A 9,337-nucleotide genomic window follows, 5' to 3' on the forward strand; every position below is an offset into this window, starting at 1 on the left:
TCATGATTTACCAATGGCCAGAATCCTGACGACGACCCATCACCTCTAACCAACTGTACCACCACAGAAACCACCCATCCTAGGCCACCCCCGAGGGGGTGGGGTGGCGGGCTAGATTTAGCACCAGCAGATGCCCCCTCGAAAATAACCAACTTTGGATTGTACACATTTCTTCGTGCGAAGCTTATTTTTCGAGTAATTCTGGTTTGCCAACTTAAAATTTACACCCTGTATAATAAGAAATGCATCTTCATACAAACAAAGATCAGACACAACAACACTGAAATCAAGCTGAAATATTGTATGCAAGTGAGACACTAACACACTACGAAAAGCGTTGTGGACAGCATACTAACGGAAGAAAGCAAAATCATGGGAAAAATTCTCTGCTCAAAACTGAAAGAAGAGGGATACAGATAACACTATATGAAAATCACAGGGAAAATGTCAAAGCTAGCAACAGATATCAGAAAAAGAAAGTTTAAATTCTATAGGTACATCAGCAGGCTAACACCAGCACCAATTACCATCAGAGCTCTGACATACACACAAGAGGTCAAGTCAACGATACCGTGGATTACACAAGTCAAACTTGAGCTAGGGAAAGCAGAAATCGATCCAATTCAAATTGAAGACAGAGACATATACAGACAAGATATACAAGTGGAATGTGAGGTCAGAGAATCAAGTCCCAAAGAAACCAGAATGAAAGTGGAATGAGGACAGAAAGAGACTCCATGGGGTAAAGATGGGGAATCGTGGAAGACCAGGAAGGATGCTCAAATAAGGCTGAATGTTACAGGTTTCAAAATGGTTCAAATGGCTCTGAGCACTATGGGACTTAACATCTGAGGTCATCAGTCCCCTAGAACTTGGAACTACTTAAACCTAACTAACGTAAGGACATCAGGCACATCCGTGCCCGAGGCAGGATTCGAACCTGCGACCGCAGCGGTCGCGCGGTTCCAGACTGTAGGGCCTAGAACCGCTCGGCCACTACGGCCGGCCAGTGTTAGAGTCTCCACGCAAATAATAGTAATAAGAAAGGAAAGTCTGTCTGCTTGAATTAAAGACAAATTCTGTTTCAAAGAGTATGTGCACAGTGAAGTATGGGAGAGCAGGCACTTTGGACGATAGTGCTGGATACAGTTTCCCCATCTACGTTAAGGAGGTATCGGCACTAATTAACCCCTTGCGGCCTCTGCACCTCGCGCCACGGAGCATCAAAAGCGGTCTCGTATGGAGGGGTGCCTCCCCTTGATGATAGTGCGGCAGTCTCGGCCTTATGAAGCGTGAGAGCGGCCGGCGACGCCACCCTGCTTACCAGCCGCCGCCATTAGGGTGGCGCGCCGCGGCGGGCTTTGTAGCCCGTGCGGCAGACCGCTAATCAGTGAAACAAAGGCGCCCGCTGCCAAATTACGTCCATCAGGCGGCCCACGTAATAACAGCGCGGCGGCGCTCGTTTAGGCCGGCACGGGTGCGCGGCTCTAAACAGCCGCGCCGGCCGCGCCGTATTTCATGTCTCAAACTGCCCCTCCCGTGGCAGCCCACCGCAGACTGTCTTCGAGTACCTTGGACAACCCACGAAAGTCCTCTCAGAAATGAGACAGCTAAGAGCAGACCGCATTTCCTTACAAACATTACCGGTGTTTAAACAAGGAGCCACAAAGCAATAGAATTTTTTTAATTTTTTTCTATTGATGGTACATGAACTTCAAGACTCAAATATACCTCTCCCAAAGCAGTTCGATGCTACTCTCAAAAACTCTCGAGAAATTCGTTTTTGAAGTTTCCTGACAGTGTTTAAAATGCTAAAATAAGTAATATTTATTTTGTCAAGCATTGTGTGATCTGTGATACAGTGCTTCCTCGCTGCGTTGAGGACATGCGTTAAATTCAAGGTTGATTAACATTTTTTAAGGGACCAGCAAGGCTTCAGGATTCACACTCATAGTAGTGGAAGTTCACAAACATGACAAAATAATTTTTTTTGCATGTGAAATTTCATCTTATTTTCAGTTACTGTTGGCGGAATTTGATGCTATAGGTACACTTTTCTTCATAAGTAGGAGAGACTCTTCGATGAATTTTGCACAGCATACAAACCATACATACAGGTGTATGAAACTCTAGAATTTATTTAATTTATGAAAAAAGAATAAGCTGTTACATTTTAAACTTCATGTTTAGAAAAAAACTCAAATTTTATAGTTAATTATCTAAATTTTCACCACAGCTTTTAATAGATTTGGAAAATTCTAGAGTTTCATACGCCTGTAACTATGGTTCGTATGCCGTGCAAAATTCATCGAAAAATGTCTCCTAGTTGTGAAGAAAAGTGTACCTATAGGAACAAATGCAGCCAATAATAATTGAAAAACTGATGAAATTTCAGATATAAGAAAAAATTATTTTTTTTACTTTTTTGAACTTCCACTGCTATGGGTGTGAATCCCGAATCCTTCCTGGTCATGCTGAAACAGTTTTATAAATTTATTTGTAAAAGTATTGACAGTGGAAATTAAAATGTCCTGTAGTGCCTCTCCTGCTCAAAGTCAGCCCGTTTGACGCCCAACCCCCATTAAACAAAGCTGCTTATTCTACGAGCATCTCCGTGAAGCATAGAACACATAAAGTGCACGCGACTGGTAATAGCTAGATCGAGCCTTGTTTGGTCACTTTTTTTATTAAGCAGTATTGTATAATTTAATAACTGTAAATTAAATTTTTCCTATTTCCTTGCATATTCGCTCCACGTAAATGCTCATAGGATATGTTCACTTGTTTAAAAGTTCGAATCCTCCTCGAACTGAATCCATGCCTCTGCCTTTCCCCCCCCCCCCCCCCCTCAACCACACTGCTAATAAGAACTAAATTACAGGGTCACATTGCTTATTGCTTTTCGGAATAAATGCACCCTATTATAGCATGTTAAACGTTGTCGGAAAACTTCAAAGTCGTTTTTCTCGCGACTTATTGAGAGTTGCATCGAACTGCTTTGAGTGAGGTGCATTTGAGATCTGAACTTTACGCACTATAAATAGATCATTACAAAAACCTAGTTGTCGTGTGATTCTCTTGCCAGTAAGAAAAATCAAGAATCGTCCATAGACCCGCCTGGATATTCGCGCGCTTTTGTACAATGCTTCTAGGGTTGGGGGAGGAGCGCATCTCCCATATCGAAACGGCCCGACAGATTAACGACGAGGGAGGATGTGCCAGCCAGCCTGGTTTGGTTTTTTGGCGGTATCCCACATTCCATTAGGTTAAAACCAGTCTGATACCCACGTCCCGCCTGAGTTAGACAATTCACAAACAGCTGGAAAAACGTTCACACGCTTTTACATGATATATCTTTAGATGCAGACAAATGAAGTTGACCATTTCCTGGGGGGAGAGGGCGGGCACCTTCTGTCAATAACTTTACCTATTCCAAATTAACATGCCGACTCCGTTAATTCGGGATAAGGCCCGGGAACAGAAGGAAGATGAAGGACGTACATTCTTAGAATTTGTCGACCTACGAAAAGCGTTCGATAATGTAAAACAGTGTGAAATTTTCGAAATTCTCAGGAAGATAGGTGCAAGTTTAACAAAAAGATGGAAGATATGCAGTGTCTACAAAAGTCATGAGGTAGCATTAAGAAAAATAATGGAAATGAGCGCCGGCCGGACTGGCCGAGCGGTTCTAGGCGCTTCAGTCTGCAACCGCGCTTCCGCTACGATCGCAGGTTCGAATCCTACCTCGGGCATGGATGTGTGTGAAGTCCTTAGGTTAGTTAGGTTTAAGTAGTTCTAAGTTCTAGTGGACTGATGACCTTAGAAGTTAAGTCCCATAGTACTCAGAGCCATCTGAACCATTTTTTTGAATGGAAATGAGCGTTTTGCGTCATTGGCCGGGAGACCCCTTAAGGGTCAGGTCCGGCCGCCTTGGTGAAGGTCTCATTACATTCGACGTCACATGAGGCGACCTGCGCGCCGCGTGGGGATGAAATGATGATGAAGACAACAGATCACCCAGTCCCTGAGCGGAGAAAATCCCCAAGCCAGCCGGGAATTGAACCCGGGCCCGTAGGACGGCAGTCCGTAACGGTGATCTGTTTTTTTAAATCTCATTTTGTTCGTTATAGTTCGTTGCAATTGTTCGTGGCGGACGTCCCCTGACGCCCGTTGAAGTTCGTTATTGACCCATTCACTCAGTTTTTTTATTACAGAGAGCAGCTAACTCTCTGACTGAACATGCTGAGCTACCGTGGCGGCAAATCATTCAGCTATCGGGGCGGACAGCATAAAGAAGAAAAATATCAACAACATAGACTAAAACTAATTAAGGCAGTGATGCTTTCTTTCGCCATTACTGTTCAATCTGGACATCAATGAAGCAATGATACAAATAGATGGAAGTTTCTGGACTGGGATGAAAATTGAGAGAGAAAGGATATCGATGCTAAGATTCGCTGATAACATGAAAATGAGAAAGAACTGCTGAACGTGTTAAATGAAATAAACACTCCAGTCAATGCATAATATGGAATTGTGATTAAACCGGGGGAATGACGAAAGTAATGCGGAGTAGAAATGAGATTAGCGATAAATTAAACATCGAAATTGGGGACCGCGAAGTAGATGAAGGAATAATGTTGCCTTCTAAGAAAAATTACGCATTACAGTGTAAGGAAGAAGGATATAAAATGGAGACTAACAGGGTGAGAAGAGGGCATTACTGGCCAAAAGAGGTCTAACGGTATCAAAGACGATTCGAGGAAGAAACGTTAGGGAACGTAAGTCTGCAAAAAGATACTCTATGAAAAGAATAAGGGATGTCGTAAAATCGAAAAAGAAGAGACTCGAAGCGTTTGAGAACTTGTGGTACAGAATAATGCCAAAAATTAGGTAGACTGCTAAGGTAAGGAATAAAGAGTTCTCCGCAGACTCGACGAGGAAAGGAACAGACGGAGAATACTGACAAGAAGAAGGATAGAATGATAATACGAGTGTTTTGACACCAGGGAGTGACTTCCATGGTACTACAGGGTGCTGTAGGGGGTAAAAGCTCTTGGGGAAGGCGCGGGCTGGAATACATGCGACAAGTAACTCAGGAGTTGGGTGCAAGCGCTGCTCTGAAATGAAGGGGTTAGCACAGGAGAGAAAATCTTTGCGGGCAGCATAGATCCAGTCACAAGGCTGATAGTCTTACAAAAAAAGAGAATGATTTGGAGTTCTTCGACGTCTGAAAAGAAACATTGTATTTAGCATATTCAGAATCTTAGTACAAACTCATAGAGAAGCTGCAATAAAAATTTTAGTGATTAACTATAAACTTGCATGTATCACGACCACTATTATTATTATTGTTCTTGAGATTGTCAGCTGCAGTAGTAACAGTAGCTAATAAGGTCGTATCGACACTTACCGCCAGCGCCTAGCTGATGTGAAGTTCTTAGCCTCCTGCAGGTAAGTAAGGGCGCGCAGTCTGTCGGTAATTTCTTCAGGCGCAACAGGTGAACAAGCGTGAGGTCGGTCGGAGAACACAGAGTGTTTTCCGGTCTGTGTTCTGCACCGAGCCCCTGACGTCAGGGTTTGATCGCTGGATCCGCCTTGTGACACCGTACAGAAGATTTTTGGTATCTGTGAACGGGTTATGGGGTCACTTGTAGATCAGCAGGTCGCCGTGTTGCTGCCCATCCGGGAAATAAAGTGACAAGCTGCACCTTTGGACTTATGCGCTGTGCTTCTATTGCAGTGAGCCTATTCGTTCCGCTTGTATAGGCTAAGGTTCTTGAGGTAACAGGCTGTCGCACTATTTTTGCTAGGAGTTTCCTGTGCCTATGTAGGCTGTTTCAGAAGGGTTACGACTGCTTTTAAGGCAACTCTTATTTGCAGATAAGAACGCATTTTGCTTTATTTCCAGTTCTGCTATTTCACATACGTGAAGTGCCTGTTTCAGCACTGCAGTACGTAAGGAGTAAAGACTTCGCCACAAAGGATGTGATCTGTCGCGGCGGTCAGTGATCTCTGCCCGCCGCGATCCAGCGATACGTTTGTATGAACCAACACTGCTCAAATGTTCAAATGTGTGTGAATTCCTCAGGGACCAAACTGCTTAGGTCATGATTCCCTATCAGGCCGGTTCTAGGCGCTTCAGTGCGGAACCGCGCTGCTGCTACGGTCGCAGGTTCGAAGCCTGCCTCGGCCATGGATGTGCGTGATGTCCTTACGTTAGTTAGGTTTAAGTAGTTCTCAGTCTAGGGGACTGATGACCTCAGATGTTAAGTCCCATAGTGCTTAGAGCCAATTGAGCCAATCATCGGTCCCTAGACTTACACACTACTTAAACTAACTTATACTAAGAACGAGGGAGGACTCGAATCTCCGGCGGGAGTGGCCGCGCAGTCCCTGACATGGCGCCTGAAACCGCCTGGGCACTCCTCGCGGCAATCAACACTGCATTATCCCTCTCACATACGAGAGGGTCTGTCGCCACGAAACAGTTTTGACCGCGGCAGCAGGCGATATGTTTGTACAAAATCACAGAAGTATCGCCCGGTCCAGGCGATGTATATTAGTTCTTCGAGTGGCTTTTCCAAGATGGGAGACGAAGCGGAACGGTTGATATAAAACGTAAGAAAGTACACCTATTTGTACACTTCACATCAGTCTCATAAAAATGTGGTGACAAAAGCAGAAACGTGGGCCAAGATTCAAGAAGTAAGAATATGTTTTTATTTCACAAAATTATCTTATTATGCAGCATTATTTATAATTAGGTACCCCATGCAAGTATTACAATACAACGTCTATTGGAGTTATGTCCTATTCACAAAATAATCGCTGGCCGTTGTGACTCAGCGGTTCTAGTCGCGTGAGGCCGGAACGCCGGCCAGAGTGGCCGAGCGGTTCTGGGCGCAACAGTCTGGAACCGCGCGACCGCTGCGGTCGCAGGTTCGAATCCTGCCTCGGGCATGGATGTGTGTGCTGTCCTTATATTAGTTAGGTTTAAGTAGTTCTAAGTCTAGGGGACTGATGACCTCAGTTGTTAAGTCCCATAGTGCTCAGAGCCATTTGAACCACAAAATAATCAACAAAAGTTTCGCGGACTTGAATTGCAGCATGGGTTGATCTCCGATTGGAAGCATGTATTGACAACAGTCCTTGCATACGCCGTATGACCTCTTCAATTTGATCATTAACTGAACGTATACTATCATTCTTCATTATAATGAAGTTACGCAGATAGAAAGCTACTGTAAATGTGCAATCTGCATTTGACTCATCTGCATCCATGGCTCTCAGAAACACACGCCATTCCATAGCCAAATTACCGAACGCGTTTTCAACGACACGGCTTGTTCGAGAGAGTAGTGCTTTGAAACATTTTTTCCTGGGATCGGAGATCATTCCGGCCTTTGGATACGGTCTCAAAGCCTTCGTCACCAATGATAATGTGAGGAACGGGGATATGTGTGCCAGGTAGTGGAGTTTGAGTTAGAACTGTTTTTCCAGCAATGTATTGTCGGTAGAAGCAGAATTCTCGAAAATAGTACTGCCGTAATTTCGTCCATAGCTTCGTATATCGGCGACAATAAACTTGTAGAGTGGATCTGCTAACGCTAAAAGAACGGGTGGAAAGTTATTTTTGTGACAATAGTAGTCAGATTCACTATTCTCGGGACGTTTTAATTTGATGTGCTTCCCATCTATGCTTCCAACACAGTTCGGAAAACCATATAGTAATGAAAAAGCTTCCCCACTTTTTTTCCGCATCTGTGTTGCGGCAGAAGGCAAACAGACTAAGTGTAAAGTCTTCCATATTTCTCGACAAACTTCACTCCCTATCTTGGAAACACTTGAAAAACGATGGTCTGGAAATTGTCTTCTGTAGCCAAATACCTACAAAGATATTAAAAATTACAGTCTATTAAGCAAATAAAGGAAAAGGAAGAAATGGTTGGAAAAGATAGGTACATACGTTGGAACATATCATATACATTATTTCTCACGTCAACATGAAAATACTTCGTTACATTAAAACACTTTTAAAGTTACGTCTATGAAAACTGTTTTTTGACTTCTCGGTTAGAAATAAAGAAATATGTGTTAGGAAATGAAAGTTCCTCTGGAAATACCACCACTTAACTCAACAGGCAGTGTTAACAAAACCTCGATAGATTGAAAATCTGTCCGTTAGTCTCCATCCATTTCTTTTTTTAATTTCATTATTGTAATCTTGCATTGTCACTTGTTCCTGAGCCAATAATAATCATATAATTTACATTCAATTTATATGATTTAGGTGATGAAGGAAAATAAAAGTGGAAAGATTTACGGGACAGTTACTTGAAACGCAAGAAAAGCTTATAAGATGAAACGGGACGGGCCGAAAAGTGCCACATGTGGCCTTGGAGTGAACACATGCAATTTTTGAGTGATACGCTTTGATCCCGCTCCACGATCAGCAGTATACCAAATGTCGACACTGAAGATTCCAGCTCACCTGATAACGAAATTCCTGAATCGTAAAGTGAAAGTGAGCTGTTTGAAACATAACTAGCTCCAGACTCTCCACAAGTGCCACCTCCACCTCATAGGAAAAAAATGAAGGATTGGTCTACAGCCCCAGATGACCCATTCCAAAGCTCTGCTGTTGAAAAAGTGATTGTTTATTTGCAAGGAAAGCCTGCTAATCGTGAGTCTGATGGCACAGATCACTTATTTCTCAGTTATGCAGACACGTTCAGAAAACTCTAGCCAACAACACAAGCAATGCTGAAGACAGAGCTGGCTGCACTCTTCACACGAACAGAAATGAGAGAGCTTGGTACATCTGCTCACTCACCTGGAAGTATTCAAATTCCACCCTCCATTGCAGCGTGTTAATTCTTCCTGTTCATCGATGAATAATAATACAGCATTTGGCTCAGTAGATACGACCCCAGTTTATCACAGTATGAATCCCATTGGCTCAGCGACCAATGATTCATTTGAAAATGCACGTCACTTCCATGAAAAGTAAAGGTCCCATTTTCACTCACATTACGTAATAGTATTTATAAATAATAACTGATGTTCGCAATTTATATTGAGAGGCACCCACATGCCTTGCTCATACTGTGGCATCAAGCAGTCAGGCCTGCAAGATGAGTGGTCTGCCAAGCGAGTGGATTCATTCTTATTTATCGAGTAACATGAACTCTAGTACTCACAATTAAGTTACAAATTATTCTTCTGTATGAATATTACGCAACAAAAACGCACATCTGACTATTAGTAATTTACACAACTCTGACTGTTCACTACGCACTGGCAATACCATATTTTCTTTTTTATTTAACGGCTT

At 43.2% G+C, this 9,337-nt stretch overlaps 1 pseudogene; it reads left to right on the top strand.

Annotated features, from left to right (window-relative positions):
• Window positions 1–6,588: 6,588 nt before the first annotated feature.
• LOC126153698 (uncharacterized) lies at window positions 6,589–8,877 on the top strand (annotated as a pseudogene).
• The last annotated feature ends 460 nt before the right edge of the window (window positions 8,878–9,337 follow it).

Source organism: Schistocerca cancellata, chromosome 2 (assembly GCF_023864275.1).
Source record: "Schistocerca cancellata isolate TAMUIC-IGC-003103 chromosome 2, iqSchCanc2.1, whole genome shotgun sequence".
NCBI lineage: Eukaryota > Metazoa > Arthropoda > Insecta > Orthoptera > Acrididae > Schistocerca > Schistocerca cancellata.